At 42.8% G+C, this 25,512-nt stretch overlaps 1 long non-coding RNA gene across 2 annotated transcripts in view; it reads right to left on the bottom strand.

Moving 5' to 3' along the window:
- Positions 1-25,512, bottom strand: part of LOC138301913 (uncharacterized) — a 149,303-nt gene that overhangs the window by 52,965 nt on the left and 70,826 nt on the right. For both annotated transcript variants that reach the window (XR_011205160.1, XR_011205159.1), the window contains exon 2: positions 17,790-17,920. This is a non-coding gene — a long non-coding RNA (uncharacterized lncRNA). The remainder of the gene's footprint in view (positions 1-17,789; positions 17,921-25,512) is intronic.

A 25,512-nucleotide genomic window follows, 5' to 3' on the forward strand; every position in this document is an offset into this window, starting at 1 on the left:
GCACAAAAAACAATAAACCGCCACAACACAGGCACCATTTCACTATGGTGCAAGGGTGCCTGCATTGGCACATGGCAGAAATTTGTTCACCAGCACAGGAGGAGAGGACAGAATTGTGCTGTATCTTGTTGATAAGGCACATTTCTGCCCTTTCCGGGTGGCACAGGGCAGCGCAGCAAGGCACCTGCTGCGCTGCCCTATGCCACAGGCATTGTAAACATGGCACAGTTTTTACCAAGATCTTAAGAGGAGAACAGAACAGCACCCCAGACCTGAACCAGACACGATGTGGGAGGATAATAAGTAAATAGGGAGCATTAACTATTGAGTGTGCTGTGAATGGAACTAGATGATTGTGATCTCTTGTCAGCCTTCAACACTATTGATCAAAACCTCCTGATCTGTAGGGTTGTGGGGAGTGGCATCACTGGTTCTGTCATCCTGTGACCGACATCTGTCCTCTCGGCAGGTACCAAACTATATTGATTCTGCATTTACAACAGACACAAGGTGTAGGGAAATGCCTCCCTTGGCATGGTTACCCTCTAACTTTTTGCCTTTTGTTGATTCTAGTTATGATTGAAAGTGTGCTGGGATCCTGCTAACCAGGCCCCAGCACTAGTGTTCTTTCCCTAAACTGTACCTTTGTTCCCACAATTGGCACAGCCCTGGCACACAGATAAATCCCTTGTAAATGGTACCCCTGGTACCAAGGGCCCTGTGGCCAGGGAAGGTCTCTAAGGGCTGCAGCATGTATTATGCCACCCTGGGGACCCCTCACTCAGCACATGCACACTGCCTCACAGCTTGTGTGTGCTGGTGGGGAGAAAATGACTAAGTCGACATGGCACTCCCCTCAGGGTGCCATGCCCACATCTCACTGCCTGTGGCATAGGTAAGTCACTCCTCTAGCAGGCCTGACAGCCCTAAGGCAGTGTGCACTATACCACAGGGGAGGGCATAGTTGCATGAGCAATATGCCCCTACAGTGTCTAAGCCAATTCTTAGACATTGTAAGTGCAGGGTAGCCATAAAGAGTATATGTACTGGGAGTCTGTCAAATACGAACTCCACAGTTCCATGATGGCTACACTGAAATCTGGGAAGTTTGGTATCAAACTTCTCAGCACAATAAATTCACACAGATGCCAGTGTGGGATTTATTGAACAATGCACACAGAGGGAATCTTAGAGATGCCCCCTGTATACCAGTCCAATTCCTAGTGTTAGGCTGACCAGTTCCTGCCAGCCTGCCACACCCAGACAGGTTTCTGGCCACATGGGGTGAGTGCCTTTGTCACTCTGTGGCCAGGAACAAAGCCTTCACTGGGTGGAGGTTCTTCTCATCTCCCCTTGCAGAAACTATAACACCTGGCAGTGAGCCTCAAAGGCTCATGCCTGTTGTTACAGGGTCCCATGTCATCCCAGCTAGTGGAGATGCCCGCCCCTCCGGACACAGCCCCCACTTTTGGCGGCAAGTCCGAAGGAGATTATGAGAAAATCAAGGAGGAGTCACCCACCAGTCAGGACAGCCCCTAAGGTGTCCTGAGCTGTGGTGACCCCTGCCTTAAGAAATCCTCCATCTTGTTTTGGAGGATTCCCCCAATAGGAATAGGGATGTGCCTCACTCCCCTCAGGGAGGAGGCACAAAGAGGGTGTAGCCACCCTCCAGGACAGTAGCCATTGGCTACTGCCCCCTAGACCTAAACACACCCCTAAATTGAGTATTTAGGGGCGATCCTGAAACCTGAAGAAAGAAGAAGGACTGCTGACCTGAAAGCCCCACAGAAACGACTGCGACAACAACTGACTTGGCCCCAGCCCTACCGGCCTGTCTCCAGACTCAAATAACCTGCACAGCGATGCATCCAGTGGGACCGGTGACCTCTGAGGACTCAGAGGACTGACCGGTACCTAAAGGACCAAGAACCTCCCGAGGACAGCAGCTCTGTACAAAAACAACAACACAGAAACCAACTTTAAAGAGACTCCGACTTCCCGCCAGAAGCGTGAGTCTTCACACTCTGCACCCGACGCCCCGGCTCGAGTTTGGAGAAACCAACACCGCAGAGAGGACTCCCAGTCGACTCCAATAACATGGACACCCTGAGTCAACCTCCCTGCACCCCAACAGCGACACCTGCATAGAGGATCCAGAGGCTCACCCTGACTGCCGACGTCTGGACCATGCACTGCCCCCAGGACCGAGAGGAACCACCTGCCAGTGCAGGAGTGACCAGCAGGTGGCCCTTATCCTAGCCCAGTCGGTGGCTGGCCCAAGAAGCACCCCAGTGCCCTACCTGCATCACCAGAGTGACCCCTGGGACCCTCCACTGATTTCAAATCAAAACCAGACACCTAATTTGCACACTGCACCCGACCGCCCCTGTGCTGCTGATGGGGTATTTTGTGTGCTTGTGTGTGTCCCCCCAAGTGCTCTACAAAACCCCCCTGGTCTGCTCCCTGAGGACGCAGGTACTTACCTGCTAGCAGACTGGAACTGGAGCACCCCTATTCTCTACAGGCACCTATGTTGTTTGGGCCCTCCTTTGACCTCTGCACCTAACCGGCCCTGTGTTGCTGGTGCTGAGGGGGTGGTGGACCTGCCTATGCCCAGGAGACTGAACTTTTAAGTGCTTTACTTACCTGAGAAACTAACCAAAACTTACCTCCCCCAGGAACTGTTGATTTTTGCACTGTGTCCACTTTTAAAATAGCTTATTGCCATTTTAATCAAAACTGTGTGTACTATTGTTTTAAATCAAAGTTCTAAACTTACTTGTGTGAAGTACATTATAATTTATGTACTTACCTAAAATCTTGAATCTTGTGGTTCTAAAATAAATTAAGAAAATATATTTTTCTATATAAAAACCTATTGGCCTGGAGTTAAGTCTTTGAGTGTGTATTCTCATGTATTGCCTGTGTGTGTACAACAAATGCTTAACACTACCCTTTGATAAGCCTACTGCTCGACCACACTACCACAAAATAGAGCATTAGTATTATCAAATTTTACCACTATCAACCTCTAATGGGAACCCTTGGACTCTGCGCACACTATCTCTCACTTTGAGATAGTATATACAGAGCCAACTTCCTACACAAGGAATCATACCTTTCAATGCTATCACTTAATCTTCATGTCAACTCTCTGGTGATGCTGCTATGACAGCATCATATTTGTGTATTTTTCATGTACACTGGCGATACCCATCAAATGGCTACTCTTAGCCCTTTAAAACTGCTTGGCCAATGCTTATCCTCAATGAAAACCTAAATGTCCCTCTAAAGGGTAGATCTTACCACTCTTGAGTCCCATCTTTGGGTCTCTAACTTCAAACCCGCCTTATTGGGCAATATCTACTCCTGTGGAAGCTGTAAAAGATGTAAGGATCTTCCTTGACATAAAGTGGTAGGTATCAGAGATGCAGCCACATCTTGCCCTGGAGTGTTAGAGCCCCACTGCAGCCAAATCATGATGAATTTTAATATCCAGAGAACGGACAGAGTGGCCCATTTTCCCTGGTTGCACCATGGCTAATGCCCTCCTTGCCACATCACTGTTCCTGAGTAGGACCTTTCCATGGAAAATATAACTTGGTCAGAAAAACTGCTCTATGTACTTACACTGCCTTAGAAAGATATTTCCTTCTGTAGAGCCCTGGCGTCAATTGTGGCAGATGACCCTTTTACTCAAGCTCGCCTGCACTACTCGAGCAGCCTGCATTGTGGGACTTGAACATTTTTTAGGTTGAGCATAGCAGCGCACAAGCGCTGCTTTTCTGATGTTTTGGTATGTATCTGGGCTTTTAACCACACCCACTGCACTCCCATCACTATCACTCGTTCATGGGCTTGCCTTTCAAAAATACTTTCTTTTCGTTGGTAACTGCTTTACGTTTGTCCCTCTTTGGGGCAGTTTTGTTACAGCATAGGACACTGATGCTTTTACATAGATAATTGAACTTTTATTGATAACTTTGACTGCAAGCAAACTTCTTTTTCCTTTTGTGTGTCTCCTTCATGCTCACGGAGGAGCTTTGAATTGGCTTGCTTATGTCAACTGCTTTACTTTTTATTTTCAGTTTGTGTGCCAAGAAAATACCAGTTAGTAATTTTCAACGCAAATATCTCTAACTCGAGCAAACGTGAGACCTATTGCATTTCAAATGCTTGCTTAATACAGTAGTTGCAAAGAATTAAAATCATTACTGCACGATGTCTGCTTAAGTTACGGAAGCAATGGTTTAACTGGCTTCCTATCAATAAGTGCATAAACATATGTGCATTGTGCATAGTGCAGTCCATTACACGCCACACTGTCTAGCAAAGAAACACAAACCAGAAAGCATAATTGGCCCTGTTGCTCTTAGCAAACCTTTTTTCTTCACATTCCAACATCTTGGAATGTCAGAACAGGCGACAAAGCATTTTTAGTGTCATGGCCTCAAAATGTGTAATTTTGTAAACTCATCCGGGCTACTCCATTCAACCTTTCAGAAAATACTTGCAACCGTTTCTCTTCTAATCGTAAATTCTGACGTATACCAGTCACTCTCACTTTTTCTCCAGCTTCTCTCTTCATCAGCGTCAATATACCTATGCATCTTCAATACTTAAATTCAAGTTTGGTTTGAATATATTGAAAGCAGTGCTAGGCTCATTTCAGTCCTATCTTCTGTCAAGGGAAAGGCCTTTTTTTCCTTGAATCAGAGACTCACTCTAGTGGCCAAAGCTCTGTAGTTCGTATTTCTTTTAAAAACAAAAGCATAGCGCCCATTTGTCGAATTAATGAAAAGAGCCTCGTCTTGTCTATTCAGGTCATTTCCCAATCTTTAGAGCTGTCCATTAACTTTTCCTCCCTCCAACTCCTCTCAGTCCTTACACGGTGGGTTACCTTAGACCTAAATAAACTGAAAAATAAATATTTATACCAGTCTCTAACTCAGGTTCTACTCCTTCCATTGAGGGACTCGAACCCTGCTATACTTCTGGTTTGATTCAGTCCAGTGGATTCCTACTTTTCCTTTCTGTAAGAGATGTTTTCTTTTCTTTTTCATTTTCTGCCATTTTCGTTAATTGTACTGGTCCTGATAGACCCTGAGTAAGTCAGAGTACTCCATCCTATGGTTTGGTGATCAAATGGGGTGGGGTGGGACCCTAATACTCATGGGCCCAGGTGTGCATGCACCTGCTGCACTATTAATAGCTACCATACCCTGTTCTGGCCCTTGGCTGTGCCCCAGCCGCCACAGTAGGTTTCTAGTCAGAGTATGAGGGGTATTTGGTCGAAGTGGTCCTTGTGCAGCAGTGGGTAGTCCATGTTTCTACCCAGCAACCTGTGATTAGGTATCTCTGCTCCGGTACATCTTAAAATTTTTAAGATTGGGATGAGGTAAATAAAGAGATAATGCCCCAGTTACTTTCCAGTAATCTTCATTACACCGAGATCTAGTCTTCAAGGGCAGCTTGTGCTCTAGCCCCTCTGATTTCCACACCTAAACACTTTTGTGACTGCCTTACAGATGCATCGGGCTGCCTCCCTGATGCTCTTTAGCAAGATCACGCAGCCAGCCCTCCTCGGCAGCACACTGCGCATGTCATGGCTTACATTTTCACGGCCCTTGGTTTCTAACGCTAATGCTGCCACATTTTATGGAATTTAGTGACACAGGCTCAAATTCTATGTCAGGACCGGAGGCTCCGACTATGCTATCTCTCTCTTTACTGACCAAAACACAGCAGCCAATCAGTAAACAGTAAACAAACAAACTACGCATCCCATGATGCTTGGCATATAATCACATGCTCCAATCAATAGCCATGACCCCTGTCCATAAATACCATGGCCCCCAGAGTCGCTTCCTCTTTCTTTGCTGCTTTGCAGCAGATAAGTGCCTTTATTTTATTTCACTGTGTATTTCATTGTAACTGTTTGCATTTGACTGTTAATGTTAAGCGATGCAATTTCGCTTGCTTATTTCATTGTTATTTTTCTTTTAATGCGGCGCGTTTGCCCCTTTTCATGTGGAGCGGGAGCGGGAACGTGCTGCACATGTCGCACGCATAGTCTTTCTTCCCTTTTTTCTTTTGGAGTGCATGCTGCTGCATGAGCCGATCCCTTAGTTTTCACTTGGGAGAAAGATCGGCTTGTGTCTGCTGCCTGCGCTCCAGAGGGAAATCCAGTGTTTTTCTGCATTTCAATTTGTGCTCCCTGACACCCAACGTGTATTTAAGATTTTAGGTAGTATAAATAAGAGAGGCTTTGCCTAGAGAGCTCAACAGGCAGCTCCCTCCACACTTTATTGGGCAGATATACAGGGAGTGCAGAATTATTAGGCAAATGAGTATTTTGACCACATCATCCTCTTTATGCATGTTGTCTTACTCCAAGCTGTATAGGCTCGAAAGCCTACTACCAATTAAGCATATTAGGTGATGTGCATCTCTGTAATGAGAAGGGGTGTGGTCTAATGACATCAACACCCTATATCAGGTGTGCATAATTATTAGGCAACTTCCTTTCCTTTGGCAAAATGGGTCAAAAGAAGGACTTGACAGGCTCAGAAAAGTCAAAAATAGTGAGATATCTTGCAGAGGGATGCAGCACTCTTAAAATTGCAAAGCTTCTGAAGCGTGATCATCGAACAATCAAGCGTTTCATTCAAAATAGTCACAGGGTCGCAAGAAGCGTGTGGAAAAACCAAGGCGCAAAATAACTGCCCATGAACTGAGAAAAGTCAAGCGTGCAGCTGCCACGATGCCACTTGCCACCAGTTTGGCCATATTTCAGAGCTGCAACATCACTGGAGTGCCCAAAAGCACAAGGTGTGCAATACTCAGAGACATGGCCAAGGTAAGAAAGGCTGAAAGACGACCACCACTGAACAAGACACACAAGCTGAAACGTCAAGACTGGGCCAAGAAATATCTCAAGACTGATTTTTCTAAGGTTTTATGGACTGATGAAATGAGAGTGAGTCTTGATGGGCCAGATGGATGGGCCCGTGGCTGGATTGGTAAAGGGCAGAGAGCTCCAGTCTGACTCAGACGCCAGCAAGGTGGAGGTGGAGTACTGGTTTGGGCTGGTATCATCATAGATGAGCTTGTGGGGCCTTTTCGGGTTGAGGATGGAGTCAAGCTCAACTCCCAGTCCTACTGCCAGTTCCTGGAAGACACCTTCTTCAAGCGGTGGTACAGGAAGAAGTCTGCATCCTTCAAGAAAAACATGATTTTCATGCAGGACAATGCTCCATCACACGCGTCCAAGTACTCCACAGCGTGGCTGGCAAGAAAGGGTATAAAAGAAGGAAATCTAATGACATGGCCTCCTTGTTCACCTGATCTGAACCCCATTGAGAACCTGTGGTCCATCATCAAATGTGAGATTTACAAGGAGGGAAAACAGTACACCTCTCTGAACAGTGTCTGGGAGGCTTTGGTTGCTGCTGCACGCAATGTTGATGGTGAACAGATCAAAACACTGACAGAATCCATGGATGGCAGGCTTTTGAGTGTCCTTGCAAAGAAAGGTGGCTATATTGGTCACTGATTTGTTTTTGTTTTGTTTTTGAATGTCAGAAATGTATATTTGTGAATGTTGAGATGTTATATTGGTTTCACTGGTAATAATAAATAATTGAAATGGGTATATATATTTTTTTGTTAAGTTGCCTAATAATTATGCACAGTAATAGTCACCTGCACACACAGATATCCCCCTAACATAGCTAAAACTAAAAACAAACTAAAAACTACTTCCAAAAATATTCAGCTTTGATATTAATGAGTTTTTTGGGTTCATTGAGAACATGGTTGTTGTTCAATAATAAAATTAATCCTCAAAAATACAACTTGCCTAATAATTCTGCACTCCCTGGATTTATTTATATATATTTATATTCTCTTTGGTCTGTTAGGGGTTTTTGCACTCCCCCTTGTTTTTGTTACATTTGACTCCATTACATTATTTTTCAATGGATCAATGGAATGAACATGAAGCAGGGTACTACCCTGAAGATATTGGTAACAAATTGGAGGTTAATTTGGTAGAAGCCCTTGATTCCAGGGTTCAACAATCCGTTAATGACGCCCTTGTGAGGGCCTTAGGACTCTTTTCAGGGCAACTTTTTGATTACGCCCGTTCCCAGGATTGGCTTCATGGGCAACAAGCTCTTTCTGAGGGAACTAAAGCTAAGTCCAAGTCTAAAGCAAAAAACTTAGAAGGAAGTGATGCTCCTTCTGGAGACTTGCATGCTGACGTCTTCAAAACATTGCACAAAAAACGAGCTGCCGAACACCATTATAGCTCTAAGAAACAGATGTCTTTTTCACTTTCTTCCTCCGATAAGGATTCTGCTTCTAATGACTCTGATGACTCGGAGGCTCCGGGTCCCAGTAAGAAAGCTAAAAAACAGACTCCACCTCCTCTTCAAGTTTTGGATTTTGATCCAACGGAGATTATGCATCCGAGATCTTCCAATTGGGTTCCTTCTTCTGAAGCAGCGCAGTATGTTCACTCCAATCTTAGGAAAGGTTTTGACAAGGAAGTACGTTCTCGACTCAGGGCGGAATGCCCTAGACCAGATTTGGAAGATAAAGTGGCTGACACTCCTGATATTGACCCCACTATGGTCACATTCATGAAAAAATTCGGTAAAGATCCTAAGAAGGGATTGGATAGATCTTGGCGTTTATGTCAAGATAAGCTTTCATATCTTTCAGGTCCTTTAACAAAAATCCTAGATATGGCTTATTTAGCAAAGGAGTCTGATACACCTGTAGATCCTGATGTTTTGATTGGATGGGCCCAGCGTGCCATTTGTATTTTGGGCAATACTAATTGTGCTATTTCTTCTGAGCGCGGAAAATCTGTCCTCATGCGTATTGATCCGAAGTCAGCTGACTTATCCTCCTCTGCGGCAGGTCCATCTGCTGATGGCCTCCTTTTCGGATCTGCCTTTATCAAAGAGCTGGCCAAAATTTGTTCCACCTTTTCGTCACTTGATAAGGCGCACTTGTCCCTTAAGAAGGTTTCAGATGAGGCCTTTTTGTCAGGGCCGGTCGTTTTGGAGGATGAATGCCCAGCCGTGGTACCTTTTCAGGTCCTCAGAACTACTACCCCAGGGGGTGAGGGGGTTGGTATGGAGACCAATCAGACCCCACCTTCTACCCCACTTGCCCCAGAGGAGGTCGCGCCAGATTTCGCAGAGGACCCCGTAGAGGACAACAAGGAGCAATCCAAGAATCTAGTTACTCAGGTGAGCATTTTTCCATGGTCTCAGGTGATTCCTGGGGGCAGAGTGGGCTTGTTTCTAGAAAATTGGAAGAAGATATCTGGAGACCCTTGGATTCTTCAGACAGTGTTGGGGTTTCATCTAGAGTTTATTTGCTCTCCGACGCAAATTACCCCTCCAATTCCAATGATTTTTTCCCACAAAGATCAGAATTTTATAGATGCAGAAGTGCAATCCTTACTAGACAAGGGGGCAGTAAGTTTTTCAGCCCTTCACCCTTCAGGTTTCCTCAGTCCCATTTTTGTAGTAGACAAAAAAGGTGGGGTCATCGCTTAGTATTAAATCTAAAGGATTTAAATTCTTGGATCTTGTACAGGCATTTCAAAATGGAAGGGATTCACTTATTTAGGAATATTCTTTTGGAAGGGGATTGGATGGTCCGTCTGGACCTAAAGGATGCTTACCTTTCGATCCCAGTGTTTCCCCCCCACATGAGATTTCTTCAATTCCTTTGGAAGGGTCCAATGTCTGGAATTCAATGCTCTTCCGTTCTGCCTGTCGTCAGCCCCTTGGTATTTCATGAAACTGTTGAGACCAGTGATGGAATGGTTGAGGACCAAGGGAGTTCATTTGATCATTTACCTGCTACGATATTTTACTGATGGCTCAGAACCCTCAATCACTTCTGATTCATTTAGACTGGACTATCAGTCTGCTGCAGGATCTGGGTTTCCTTACCAATGTGCAGAAGTCATTATTGATTCCGACACAAATGATAGAGTTTCTGGGTTTCAAGATAGACTCAGTCCGTGCTCAGTTGATTCTGCCCTCGCAAAAGATTCGCAATATCAAAAGAGAGCTGAGGATGGCTTTAGCCAGACCGACTATTTCTCTGAGGAATATTGCCAGAATAGTGGGTCTTCTGGCCTCATTTATTCAGGCAATCTTTCCAGCCCCACTTCACTACCGTGCCTTGCAGAGACTCAAGATCAGACATCTACAACGAGGTCTGAATTACTCAGAGATGATTCCTTTAACAGTGGAAGTCAGATCGGAGATTCTTTGGTGGCTCCAGCACATGGAAGCCTGGAACGGCAGAGACATTTTCGGTTCTCACCCAGAAGTAGTGATCGAGTCCAATGCCAGTCATTGGGGTTGGGGAGCCCGCTGCGGTCCCCTTGTGACTGGGGGTTGTTGCTCCAAATCGAAGCAGACTCTGCATATCAATTGTATGCAACTCCTGGCAGACTCTTTTGCTATAAAGAGTCTTTCCCCTCAGAAGACAGACTGTTGCATACTACTGAGGATGGACAACATCTCTGCAGTATGATATTTGAACAAGCTAGGGGGTACGAAATCCAGGCTCGTGGCAGAGATTGCCATAGACATTTGGCAATATTGTCTCAAACATCGCCTGGTCGTGCTAGCAGAATATCTCCCAGGAGATCAGAATACAATAGCAGACTGGAACTCCAGGTTTCTGATGGATTTCAGTGATTGGAGACTGGACCCAGTGATATTCTTTCAGATAACCAGGGAGTGGGGCCCTTGCGAGGTGGATCTTTTTGCATCTCGCCTCAACTCCCAGTTAGCAAAATTCTTCAGCTGGCGACCAGATCCTATAGCACTGGCAACGGATGCTTTCCTTCAGGATTGGTCTCAGTTTCGGGGTTATGCCTTCCCTCCTTTTCTGTTGATCTCCAGGGTACTGTCTCTGGTGTGGAGACAGAAAGCAGACATGGTCCTGGTGACTCCATTTTGGAGAGCTCAACCTTGGTTTCCCATTGTCCTGCAATTAGCTTGTGCTCGCCCGCTTCGCATTCCTCCTCATCAGGATCTTCTTCTGAACCCGGAAGGGCATCAACATCCACTGATCCTATCAGGGAAACTGACATTAATGGCATGGTTGATTTCAGGTCGAGATGGAATTCCCCAGGCCTTTCAACTCAGGCTGCAGAGTTCATCAAGCAAGCTTGGGCGTCAGGCACGCATAAACGATATTCATCAGCTTGGCGCAGATGGCATAGTTGGTGTGATGGAAGGGGTGTTAATCCCGTGGAGTCGGGCGTTGAACTGATCCTAAATTTCTTAGCAGAATTAGCAGGTTCTGGTCTGGCGTATAGAACTGTGAATAATATCAGATCAGCTATTTCCGCGGGTCATGTTCATATTAATGGCAAACCAGTTGGTGAGCACCCTATGGTCTACAAATTGTTAAGGGGTATTCGTTTTTCCAATCCTCCTCAAACCAGATATTCTGTATTATGGGATGTGAACATTGTTTTGAGATTTTTGGACGCATGGCCTTCCAATAAATATTTATGTCGTAAACAAATTTCAGCTAAATTGGCTATGTTATTATGTTTGATTTCTTGTAAGAGGGTTTCAGATGTCAAGGCTTTGGATTTGTCTGGTAGGGTGTATTCTCCTGAAGGTGTCACCTTTACTATTACCAGAAGAACAAAAACTAATTGCAGGTCAGTAACTTATCCAATGTATCCGGATAATTCAAAACTATGTGTAGTTCAATGTTTGAAAGATTATGAAGTGGCTACTGATGAATTCAGGCAGTTTGCCAATGGTCAATTACTCATTTCTTTGCAAAAACCTTTTAAAACAGTCTCTTCTGCCACTCTCTCAAGGTGGGTGAAACGGTTAATGAAGGAGGCAGGTATAGATACCGGTCAATTTGGTGCTCACTCTGTCAGAGGGGCTACGGCTTCTAAATCTTATGCCTTAGGGTCTCGTTTAGAGGACATTATGAAGGCAGCTGACTGGTCTTCTGAATCTACGTTTCGAACATTTTATCATAAACCTGTAGTAAATGTCGCTTCGGTAGTGATTGAGCAGCTTTAAACGAGCATATTCGGAGCCTCCGGTCCTGACATAGAATTAAAAAAATTCTAGCTTACGCGTCAAGAATTTTCAATTCTATTAAGGACACGGAGGTAAGGATTATCCCTCCCTTTTGATATATGGTGATGTCATGTATGAATAATATACCTATGTCATATGAAGAGTGTGGCTTTGTTTACCCTCCCTTTTTAAATATATTAGTCAGTTCAATATTTGATATACTATTTTGACTGGCGTGAGATATTACCTTTTATTATTTTATGTTCATAGGGTCTGAACAGAAGACTACGTGAATTTTCTTATCGTTGTTATATAGATGAAGACATCTTTAGACGGCTCAGTTCCATGGAAGTTTCCTGGTATTTGGCTCCTGTTGAGCTCCTGTATATCCAGATCCGGTTGGAAGTTCGTTGAGTCGGCGTCTACATAATAAGTTTTAGTTTGGAAGTTTTAAAGATTATCTGACTTTATCAAAGAAAGAGGCAGTGACTCTGGGGGCCATGGCATATATGGACAGGGGTCATGGTTATTGATTGGAGCATGTGATTATATGCCAAGCATCATGGGATGCGTAGTTTTTTTGTTTACTGATTGGCTGCTGTATTTTGGTCAGTAAAGAGAGAGATAGCATAATCCTCGCCTCCGTGTCCTTAATAGAATTGAAAATTCTTGGCGCGTAAGCTAGATAATGTTTTACTCTGGGTGTTGGAGTCACACTCTTACGTCAATTCGTGCGTCACTGATATCGCTGCCTTTTACCCAGTCCGTCTTCAGTGTTAACTTGAAGATAAGCATACCAGACGCTGACCATGAGATGGGTGAGTTATGAGGCCTCGATTAAAAATATTTCACCAACTGCAACTGGATTTTGTGTACTTTTGCTTCAAGATACATACAGACTTGTACCTCGTCAAGTTCATGAAGCAGTGTGGCTGCTTGCTCCATTCAGCAAAAAGGTGACAGGTAGTGCCATTTTCAATAACATTACTTGATCCTTTCTTATTTTATAAAGCTGATTATAGTTCTCTTCAGTTTGTAGGAGCTAATTCTGATGTATTTAAAGGTAACAGCGCCACCTGCTGGAACTTGTTTCTAAGAGATTTTAATTTCATCCTACATACCTTCCTAAATTTGGACACTGAAAGGATTTTTTGAGGTGTGCTGGCAGAAGTGTAGGATCATGCATTTCAATATGGATTGCAACCATTGTTGAAAAAGAACCTCCTGAACCCTCCGACATGAGTTCAGGCTTACTCCCATCGCCCTCTCAAATTCATTTGACTCTCAAAGAGCACAAGCTGCCACCGTTAGTCTTCCTGGTCACAGTCCTAGATACCGTTGATTTTGACCACATGCCTGCTGAGATGCTAGGCATTTTGGGAAGTTTAGGAGGTGGAGTCATTGTTATGACTCATGAGAAAGAGGTGGAGCCTTAATTAGAGACTCGGTATACGTCTTTAAGTTTGTTTTAAGACTAAGATGGGCAAATCGAAGAAACCTCATAATATGACTGTGGTGAGAAAGCCTCGGACTTGGAGTAATGAAGATTACCTTTAAGTAATCAGGATATGACTGTAAGAAATTGGGTAATCAGTTGGGGAGGGGCTAGAAGCCCCTCTCAGTCAACAACCACAATCCTTGTCAGGGTGAACCACAACCGTCACTAAATGAACCTGTGTTAAACCCTCTGGTAGTTTGCCACAAACCAGTCATGCTTAACATAGAGGCAATGTGTGAAGTATTTATGCAGCACACAAGCATTATTAAAGTGAAAACACAACAGAAGAAAAATCCTAAGTCAATTTAGAAAACTACAGTAAATTCTAACATATAAAATGATACAATAATGAAAAAAAACAATCAGTAAATCCAGAGATGTGCAATTTCAAAGTTTTTAGTGAAAATAGCACCTAGAAGCACAAAGCGCAACTCACGATCATCTGAGTGTGCTAGACCGGGTAAAAGTTACAAGTGCAGAGTGTGGGTCAGATACAGGGACAGTTAGTCCAGCTGAAGAGTTACCTTCTGAGTTCGACACAAAGAGTCCATTCACAGTGGAGGAGGCTGCGAGGACCAGGTAGAGTATTGCAGATGGTCATCGTTGTAGCACGAAGAACAGGCTGGGCTGTCGTCACTTTAGCTCGAACAGCCAGTCCGGTGGTCAGATCGCGGGCTGACGTTGCTGAAGCATGAAGTGCTGCTTTCATGCTGTTGGTCGTCGCTGGCAGTCGCTGTAGCGCGAACAGCTCATCATTGGTGGTTGTCACAAGTGTCAGAGTCTTTGTGCGAAAGGGCCCGTTTGCAGATTTGAGGAGGGCAAACTTCAGGCTTTTCACCTTTTCTTGCGCAGGAGTACATACACTCTGATGCCAGCCAAAGGTCTTGGACCTGGGGAGGCACGTCTTGGGGATCGGGGACTCACTCCAGCACAGGCCAGCAGGCCAGCTTGGCAGTTGTAGTAGGTCTTCTGAAGCTTGTTGTGTCCCTGTAGCTCACACAGGAGGTCATCCAATTGAGCCTTGGAGTTACTCTGGGTTAGCCTAGGTTGAAGGTTAGCAGGGCCAGCCTTCCTTCTCAGACAGCAAGGCAATCCTTCAAGCATCAGGGCAGTCCTCCAGCAACCGGGAAGTTCTTCTTCTGTAACTTCCACAAGTCCAGGAATGTTCTGATAAGTGACTCTGAAGGTCCGATATTCAGACCTTATGCCAGCCTTTGTGTGGGAGACTCCCTCTCCTACCCCCATCTCTGATTCTGGAAATTTCTTCCCCTTACTCTGTCAAGGATCCAGACTGTCTGGGGTGACTAAAGGCAGACAGATCTGGTGTTAGATTCTTTGGAAATAATTAATAATGTCAGATTATTTTCTTGGCAGGAAGCCAAGCCCTTTGAAGTGTAAGTGAAGCTTTGTACAGTTCCTTCCATTCATCCTGCCAGGACGGCCCATCCTATCCACACCTAAGCTCCCTTTGCGTTACTGTCTTGAAGCAATACACAAACCCCAACAGCAGAGCCATTCACAGTCATGTGACCCAGGACACTGGCAGAAGATACAAATGGGTAGGACAAGAAATTGCCAACTTTCTAAAAGTGGCATTTTCAAAATTATGACTTAAAATCTGACTTTATCAATTAAGGGGATTTTAAATTACAATTCATTTGAGTGGAGACAGTGTACCTCTATCTGCTCCCAATCCAAAGTCAGCACTTATTGAATGTAATAAGGTAATCCACTATTAGTCAATGAGAGAGATATACCTTACAACACTGAAAAATGACTTTAGGAGTTTTTCTCTGGCAGGACATGTAAAGCTTAATTATACAGGTCCTACTTTTTATGTACAGGGCACCCTGCCCTATGACCCTCTACGGCCTACCTTAGGGTGACTAATAAGTATTACAGAAGGAAGGTGTAGGTCTAGCAAAAGGTTTATTGTGCCAGTCCAAAGTGGCAACTTAAATCTGCACTAATTTCTGCAATGGGAGGCCTGGGGCATGTTTTAAAAGGCCACTTTAGGAGGTAGCAAAATGAGTGCTGCATACCCACTAGTAGCATTTAATTTACATGCCCTGGATACATTTTTCTAGGGCCTTACAAGTAAGTTAAATATGCCAATTAGGTGTAGTCCATGTTTGAAGGAGAGAGCAGAAGCACTGGTTACCAGTGGTAAAGTGCAGAGTCCTAATGCCAACAACAACGAATGCAGCAAAACAGGAGGATTGAAGGCAAAACATTTGGAGTATTTCTGCCTTGCATTTTGAGCCCTGACTAAAACATGAAAGAGCCTTCTTCAGTGAAAAAATTAAACAAGCATTGGCAACACCAAAAGGTCTGATTCTGGCTACCAGGATTTTGGGCACTGTCAATGTTTGCTTTGTTTTATATTGTTATGGAGTTTGTAAAAATTATTATTAGGGGAGTTGCTGGGCCCTTGGCAATGTAAAAAAAACACTGGCTAACAGCAAAATCTTTTTTGTCTTGGAAAGCACAGATTACCATATGCTAGTCTCAGGCATCGAACTGAACAACTTTGTGTATGGAGGTGTTCTGTGTGAAAAAAGCAGAATGTTGTCAGTCACAGCGACGGTCAATGGCTGAAGTGGGCTTACCTATGGCCCCATGTGGTATGCTTTACTAAGAAGAGGGCTGGCTGAAAAACCATCTATTTAAGTATATATATATATATTTATATATATACATACATATATATATATAAAGATATATATATATATATATATATATATATATATATATATATATATATATATAAATGCATCAGATGTGAGTGAGTGAAGTCTTGGTTAATGCCATATATAAAAATGTTTCTTTCTTTTTATAATGAATCTTTGAAAAAAACAATCAATGTGTTATGATGAAATGCATTTTTATGTGGAAAATAGCCTCTCATGCATTACAGTACAACTAGTCTATTAGCAGTAAAATAATACACCAAAGCAGCCAAATAGTATGAGGTGAGAGAGAAATATTCCTCAATAGCTTTTGAAGACAGGAAGACAGTCGTGCTGATAAGCAAGACCTAAAAACAACTAAGACCTTTCCTGCTGGTGGCAACAGTCTTTCAACTCCAACAAAACAAGAGGAATAATTTTCTGTATTAATAGCACTTAGGGACTTGATTATTTATATGTGACAAATGAAAAAAAGTGTGTTCAGGTTTTATGCTACAGTAATAATAAATGGGCATTGGATATGACCCACTCTGTTAGGCACATGATAAGCAGTGACGTTTGGTGCAAGAATGGTGGTATTTCTCCACAGACTTAGGGCCTCATTACGAGGCTGGCGGTCTTGAGGCCGCCAGGGTTCTGCCGTCTCTGCCGGAATTGGTGATCCCAATGGATTGACGGCGGGTGGGGATCACAATCCGCCAGGACAGCGCTGAATGCAGTGCTGCACTGCTGATTACAACTTTGTAAAACCACCATGAAAAGGCTGGCGGAGAACAGGTGCAGGGGGCCACAGGGGGACCCCTGCACTGCCCATGCACTTGGCATGCATGGGTCCCCCTGTACTGCACAATCAAAAATATGGCAAATTGGCACTGGATGTGTCTGCCTTGGGCTGTGACTTAGTGATGGATTTACTATTATAGGGGCTGGATTCTTTTGCAGAACTGCAAATCTCGGGTAACCCACTGATCTTATGTACAGGACTTAAGTTGGTGGGCACCTATTTCATGGGATGTGGAGCACAATTCCTTGTTATGCTGGATTTCACAAGCATAGTGTCCGCAATTATCACATTTGATGACTGGAACCCGCTTCTTTTACTTGTGCTTTTTACATTGTGAGTTATGTAGTCCAAGAGTGCTGGCATCCAGGATATGTGGCTAGAATGATACTTGTGTATGGGAACCCAAACTTGTATAGCAATTTTTTAAAAGTGTTGGGATCACAGCTTTTGTTGCAAAGGAGTGAATTTCCTTGACATCTTGGCATGTGGAGTACTCATCCACCATCCCCAACAATATTGACTCCACAACATCGACTAGCCCTATTTCATTCAGATAAGTGTATATAAGAAAGTATAGGTTTCCTATTTTTGACTTCACATTGTCTTACCTTTGACAATATGTATGTATTTTCATGGTAAGTAGATGCAGACTTACTATGATAATAGACATATATCTTCAAGGTAACTCAAAAGGGATTTAAGAATAGTAAATGTACACTTACCTACTGACTTTGGCCATGTAGTAGTATAGATACTGTGGAGTTGATGTTTCAACTTGATAATCTGACATCAATCCTACAACCCTGTAGATAGGGAGCAGTAATGGTGCACACATTCTGCCATGGACACAAACCTGTTCCAGGAGAAAAGATCAGAGTTGGTTTTTCTGGTAAGCTGGCAACTTGCCACCTATTACAGACTTTCATAAATTCTTCTGCCATTTCATAAATGCCTGGGAACCACACCTTTTTTCTGTAGACTGGCCTTGGAATGGCTGACAATGTGCTATGCACAAGCAGACCTCTTCAGTCATGGGCAGTTCGTGTTGGATATTGGACAAAGCCATCTAGCACAAATCTCTGCAAAGTAATCCTTGATTTAACACATATACGTTCACTGCATATGCATCCTCTTGGGCCAGTGCGAGGAGTCCTATGATGAAGCATGCCACCCAGTGGATGAAAGAGGGTTTTCCATCCAGTAAGTGCCAACAGTCTTGGAACCTGTTTCCGGTTAGTTATTAGACTTTTAAAACTTATATTGCTAATAAATATTCAGCTATGTTAAAAACATTTACCTTTTTCTAAATGACTAACATAAAAATGTAAATGAATGTTTATGTTAAAATATTAATAACATATATATATATATAGCTATGTAATACATTACTGTATTACTGTTTTAAATTATTCACAAATGAAATATTAATGTATAAATATTTCATTGTTTTATAAAAATAAAAAAAACTCTATTGAAAAGGCACATCTGTGATACTTTGTAAAAAGTATCTGACTGGAAGCCTATTTCTGTTTTAAAGTATAATTGTTTTTAAATGATACATACCATTGGAAATCCAATTACATTCTTATTAATGTAAATGCATATACTTGGAGAACACGTATTTTCTATTTAAAATCGAATCTCACTCTCCCTAAAAAGTTAATTATATTTGTGGGGTTTATATTTAATATTCCAACGTCAATCCCACTGTTATTGCTGTAATAGTTCATATTTTGGGGTGTCTGATTTACTTATCCAACTCTAATATGCTGCTCATTGGAGAAAGTACATATATTGTAGATATGATATTTACTATTCCAACTCCAATCCCACTCTCAATGGGGAGAATGCATTTATTAAGGGCATAAACTTTACTACTCAAAATCCTATCCCACTTTCAATTGGGAAACTGCCCCGAACCGAGGAGTTCAGATATACTATTCTAGCTCCATTTCCACTCTCTTTGAGGACAATGCATATATTTTGGGAAGATGAAGGGGAAATGTATTATTGTAAATCCAGTCCCACTTTCACTGGTGAAAGTGCGTACATTTAAAGGGGTTGGGGGTGATAATATGCTTTTTAACTCCAAACTTACTTTGATTGGGAAAAGTCTTATTTTTGGGAGGGGGTACAGATTTACTATTCAAACAACAGCGTCATTTTCATTGGGGAAAGGGCATCTTTATGGGGAGTCAGATTTACAATTCTAACTCCAATCCCACTTCCATTGGGGGAAGTGACATATATTAGGAGGGGCGTGTGGTCAGATTTACTATTCTCACTCCAATCTAATTTCCATTGGGTTAAAGTCATATATTGGTGCCTGGGGGTGAGGAGAAGAAAGTTACTGTTCCAATTACAATCCAACTTTAATTGGGGGGCATATATTTTAGGGTGGTCTGATTTACTATTCTAACTCCAATCCCACTTTTATTATGGAAAGTGCATATATTTAGGTGGTCAGATTTACTATTGTAACTTCAAATACACTTGTGAAAAAATATACATTGAAGAAGATAAATTATAAAGCCTAATTTTAGACCTGCTTGCATTGTGAAGGTTTATATGTTCTACATAAAATAACAGTCCTCTCCAAATCCACTTACATTTATATAAAAAAACAGTACAAATGTTACTTCATTGTCAGTAACCAGAACATGACAATTTTGTTTTACTTTGTCATTAAAGTATTAAAAAATTAAATCTACTTGTGGGAGGGTCTAATTTCATATTCTAACTCCATTCACTCTTTTACAGTAAAAGTATACATTTCTGGGGGTCTGATTCACTATTTCTCTTATTATTATTATTATTATTATGGTTTATGGAATGTCTCTTATTATGGAAAGTACATATACTGTGGTAAAGGTGGGTGAGGCAACAAATTAACAGGCACAGCCGAGCCAAGGGTCTCGCTTGCCTCCAAGAGCCCATGCATGAAGCAACCCCTGAAAATATTTGGCATGCAAGTCATCTAACAAACATTATATTAAAATATGAAGTTGTCTCAAAATTCAAAAAAATGTACTCTTTAACATGCAGATGCGTTTTAGTGCTTCCGATTATATTACTGCACTGAGAAGTATTTATTAAAAGTTATTTCTTTAAAAATTAACTTAAAAAAATTCCTGCCCCTCCCCTTCCTTATAATGCCATTAGTGAACTAAGAGGCAGGCCAGCTGTCATGTGAACCCTACATATATGGTGTAGATTTTGATTGCAAACAGAGCAACAATTTAGTCTATTAAACAAAAAACAAGAGGTGTTTGTATAGAGCACATCCTGAATACACATATTTGAAGGCTTTCACAAATGTGATAATGAAGGAAAAAGAGTTTTGGTGAAATAAAATATTTGCCTAGGATCACACCATTTCTTCAAGATGGGAACTTGGGATTTCTTGTTTAACAATGCAAAATTTGGCCACTAGATGCATATATGTTTGTCTCTTGTCCATTTTACATCAAAGGTGTGTCATCAAAGCTTTGGTGTTATTTTTTGGAACATAAGCTGACAGCCTGAGTGGTAGGCAGGAGCCACACGAAAGCTTGGCTCATTTGGGGCTTGAGGGAGCAAGAGGACCTCAAGCTGGGCTAGAGCCAGGCATCTAGCTCTAGCCTGGCTCGAGCATTCAGTAGCTTGCTCACACCTAATTGTGGGCATGAGATTCATTATTCTTACTCCAATCCCAGTTTCAGTTGGGCAAGTCACTTTGATTGGGGAACGTCTCAAATTTTGGAGGCGGAGGCAGGCTTACTCCATCTACACTGACAGTGAGGAAGGGCATACCTTTGGGGGTTCGAAATTCAAACTTCTAACTCAAATCCCTCTTTCACTGGTGGAAAGGGCAGATATTGGGTCTAAGGGTCTGGTTAGATTTAGTATTCAATACAATTCCACATTTGTTGTGGAAAATACATATACATGTTGGGCTAGGGGTCAGATTTACTATTTTAACTCCAATCCAAGTTTCTATGGGGTAAGTGCATATTATTGGGGCTGGCAGGGTGAGAAAATATACTGTTCTAACTACAACCCAACTTTCCCTGGTAGATTAGATTACTGTAACACTCTATATCTAAACATAAATCAATCTTCCCTGAATAAGCTGCAGGTCATTCAGAATGCAGCCGCTCTGCTGGTGCTCGGGCTGTCCAAGTTTGCATATGTCAAGGAGAGTCTGAGGGAAATGCACTGTCTACCTGTTCGGAAGCACATTTCTTTTAAATCATTGTGCATGACCCACGAAGCCCTTCCTTCTCAGGGCTTAGGTTGTATGGATGATGCTATTAATTGGTACACCCCCAGTCACCCGTTAAGGTCAGTGGACCTTAGGTTGGAACTGATTCAGAGGAGCAAAATAGGGGAACCGGGCCTTTTCAGTGGTGGCAGCTAAGTTATGGAACTCATTATCAGCCAAGATTAGGGATATTATGCCCCTTTTATTGTTTTGAAAAGAACTTAAGACTTGGCTGTTTTCACAGTAGTGTTTTTTGGTTTGCATCAGTCCTCCCTACCCGCTTAGCGCTTTGATACCGCTGGTCTGAATATGCTCAAAACATAACAAATAAATACATACATATTTATATGTTTGGGGGTGGTTAGATTCACTATTCTAACTCCAAACCCATATTCTTTGTGGAAGATGCATATGTATGCAGATAAACTACTCTAATATATCAAATATACTACTCTAATTTTAAAATCACATGTATTTTGAAGGTGTCTATGTTTTCATGAAATGATAGAAATCTCTAATCCCAACCCCCCTCACATTTATATGATATAACATAAAAAAGTAACTGTATTACCAGTAATCAAAACGTAAAATTTCAAAATGTGTTCTTACTTTGCTTGAAATCTGTTTATTAGAGATTTTCCAAGAAACAATACAAGACTCTGCATCAGTATGGAAGTCATACCTCTTATTTTTACTTTGGCATTAAATTATAAATATGTTTTATAAATATTTTCACATGTGTAAATTAAATAATTTTAATCAAGTTTACAAAGTAATAACGATTTGAAAAACTGAAATCTGTTAAATCAATAATTGTTTTAAAAAATAAGAAATAATTCAGTTTTTTGCAGAAAAAAATATGCCACAATTCACAATGTAAATATACACATATATTTACTCATATGTGTGTTTGCTTCTATTTTACCTCTAAATGTAACTTACTACTTTTTTATTCTTCACCATGTGAAGATGTACACTCAAGTGTAAATATACATGTCTTTATCCTCTCAAATGAAGTGGGGGAGCCTCCTGCAACAGAACTATAAAGTGTACAATTACTTCTTATACCTTTTCACCTATTGGTGGAGAGGTCCACCACCAAGATGCAGATCTCCATATGTGGACGTATAGGGAACATTTTTAATGTTTATTAATCTTGTCCAAGTAGGGATCACAATCCTAGTCAGGGTAAATCACACACAATCCAAATTATCCTGTGCCAACCCTCTGGTAGGTTGGCACTGAGCAGTCAGGCTTAATTTAGAAGGCAATGTGTAAAGTATTTGTGCAATAAATCATGCAATAACACAGTAAAACACCACAAAAATACACCACACATGTTTAGAAAAATCTAAGATATTTATCTGAGTAAATTAAGGTCAAAACGATCAAGATTTGATAAGTACAAGTTGAGATATCACTTTTACAATGATAAGAAGAGTCCTAAGTCTTTAAAAATCAACAAATGTCTCTTGTGTGCATAAAGTATCTGGTATGCGTCAAAATTACACGCGCGGAGACCACAGCGGAGGAGATGCATGGAAAAAGGAAGGTGTGCGTCAGATTTCCGGACGCGCACAGATGATGCGTCTATTCTTCCCATGATGCAAGGGCTTTGCGACGATTTCCAGCACGCGGTCTTTGATCCTCACTGCGATGCGGAGTCTTTTGAGGCCCAGGGACGATGCGTGGAAATCCTGGGCATGCAGGACGAAGTCACAGGTGCTGCGTCGATCCGGTCGGCGATGCATTGGAGTTTCTGTCCCACGGCAGGCGCTACATCGATTTCTCATGCAGGAAGTCAGGCTGCGTTGCTCTGGCCGGCGATGCGTCAATCCGGTGGGTGGTGCTGTGTCGATCTCCACTCAGGGAGCCAGGCTGCGTCATTCTGGGTGTGTGATGCGCTGATTCTTTTTATACCTTTTCACCTATTGGTGGAGAGGTCCACCACCAAGATGCAGATCTCCATATGTGGACGTATAGGGCAATTTTTTAATGTTTATTAATCTTGTCCAAGTAGGGATCACAATCCTAGTCAGAGTAAATCACACACAATCCAAATTATCCTTTGCCAACCCTCTGGTAGGTTGGCACTGAGCAGTCAGGCTTAACTTAGAAGGCAATGTGTAAAGTATTTGTGCAATAAATCATGCAATAACTCAGTAAAACACCACAAAAATACACCACACATGTTTAGAAAAATATAAGATATTTATCTGAGTAAATTAAGGTCAAAACGATCAAGATTTGATAAGTACAAGTTGAGATATCACTTTTACAATGATAAGAAGAGTCCTAAGTCTTTACAAATCAACAAATGTCTCTTGTGTGCACAAAGTATCTGGTATGCGTCAAAATTACACGCACGGAGACCGCAGCCAAGGAAATGCGTGGAAAAAGGAAGGTGTGCGTCGGATTTCCGGACGCGCACAGATGATGGGTCTATTCTTCCCACGCTGCAAGGGCTTTGCGATGATTTCCAGCACGCAGTCTTTGATCCTCACTGCGATGCGGGGTCTTTTGATGCCCAGGGACGATGCGTGGAAATCCTGGGCATGCAGGACGAAGTCACAGGTGCTGCGTCGATCCGGTCGGTGATGCATTGGAGTTTCTGTCCCACGGCAGGCGCTGCATCGATTTCTCATGCAGGAAGTCGGCCTGCGTTGCTCTTGCTCGGCGATGCGGCAATCTGGTGGGTGGTGCTGTGTCGATCTCCACTCAGGGAGCCGAGCTGCGTCATTCTGGGTGTGTGAGGCGCTGATTCTTTCACCACTAGGCAGGCTGTGCATTCATTCCCGCAGGCTATGCGTCGATTTATGCTCCACAAGGAGTTCCTTTTGAAGAGAAGAAGTCTTTTTGGCCCTGAGACTTCCGGAACAGGAGGCAAGCTCAATCCAAGCCCTTGGAGAGCACTTCTCAGCAGAGCCAGAGGCCAGCAAGTTAGCAGAGCAACAGCAAGGCAGCATTCCTTCACAGCAAAGCAGTCCAGGTGAGTCCTTTGGGCAGCCAGGCAGCTCCTCTTGGCAGGTTGCAGGATCTGGTTCAGAGTGTCTGTCCCAGAAAGTGTCTGAGTTGGTGGGATCAGGGACCCAGTTTATATGCCCAAAAGTGCCTTTGAAGTAGGGTAGACTTCAAAGAGTGGTTTTGAAGTGCACAAGATACCCTTCCAGTACAGGTCTGTCTGCCAGGGTCCCAGTAGGGTGTGTGGCAGTCCTTTGTGTGAGGGCATGTCACTAGCCTTTGAAATGTAAGTGTCAAGCCCCTCCACCCTTCCAGGCCAGGAAGACCCATTCAGTATGCAGATGTGTGAAAGTGTGACTGAGCATCCTGTGTTTGTGGTTGTCTGGATGAAATGCACAAGGGGGCTGTCAAGCAGCCCACCCCAGACGTGGATTGGAGACAGGCTGTAAGGCACAGATGATGGATTTAAGTGCAGAGAAAGGCTCACTTTCTAAAAGTGGTATTTCTAAAATAGTAATCTAAAATCCAGCCTCACCAGTCAGCAGGATTTTGTATTACCATTCTGACCATACTAAATATGACCTGTCTACCCCTGTCTGATCAGAATCTACCACTCAAACAGTGTATGACGGTAGCCCTAATGTTAGCCTATGAAAGGAGCAGGCCTCACAGCAGTGAAAAACGTATTTAGGAGTTTTCCACTACCAGGACATATAAAACACATAGATATATGTCCTGCCTTTTACCTACACAGCACTCAGCCTTCTGGGTTACCTAGGGCCTACCTTAGGGGTGACTTAAATGTAGAAAAAGGGGAGTTTAAGGCTTGGCAAGGACTTTTAAATGCCAAGTCGAAGTGGCAGTGAAACTGCACACACAGGCCTTGCAATGGCAGGCCTAAGGCATGGTTAAGGGGCTAATTATGTGGGTGGAACAATCAGTGCTGCAGGCCCACTAGTAGCATTCAATCTAAAGGCCCTGGGCACATGTAGTGCACTTTACTATGGACTTACAAGTAGATCAAATATGCCAATTGGGTATGAACCAATGTTACCATGTTTTAAGGGAGAGAGCATAGGCACTTTAGCACTGGTTAGCAGTGGTAACATGAGCAGAGTCCTAAAACCAGCAACAACAGTGTCAAAAAAGTCAAGAGAGGCAAGCAAAAAAAGTTGGGGGTGACCACCCTAATGTTGTCAGGTCTAACATGTGTCCCCTCCAGCTGAAAGTGGGGAGAGCTA

The sequence above is a fragment of the Pleurodeles waltl genome, chromosome 6, assembly GCF_031143425.1.
Source record: "Pleurodeles waltl isolate 20211129_DDA chromosome 6, aPleWal1.hap1.20221129, whole genome shotgun sequence".
In the NCBI taxonomy this organism is placed as follows: domain Eukaryota; kingdom Metazoa; phylum Chordata; class Amphibia; order Caudata; family Salamandridae; genus Pleurodeles; species Pleurodeles waltl.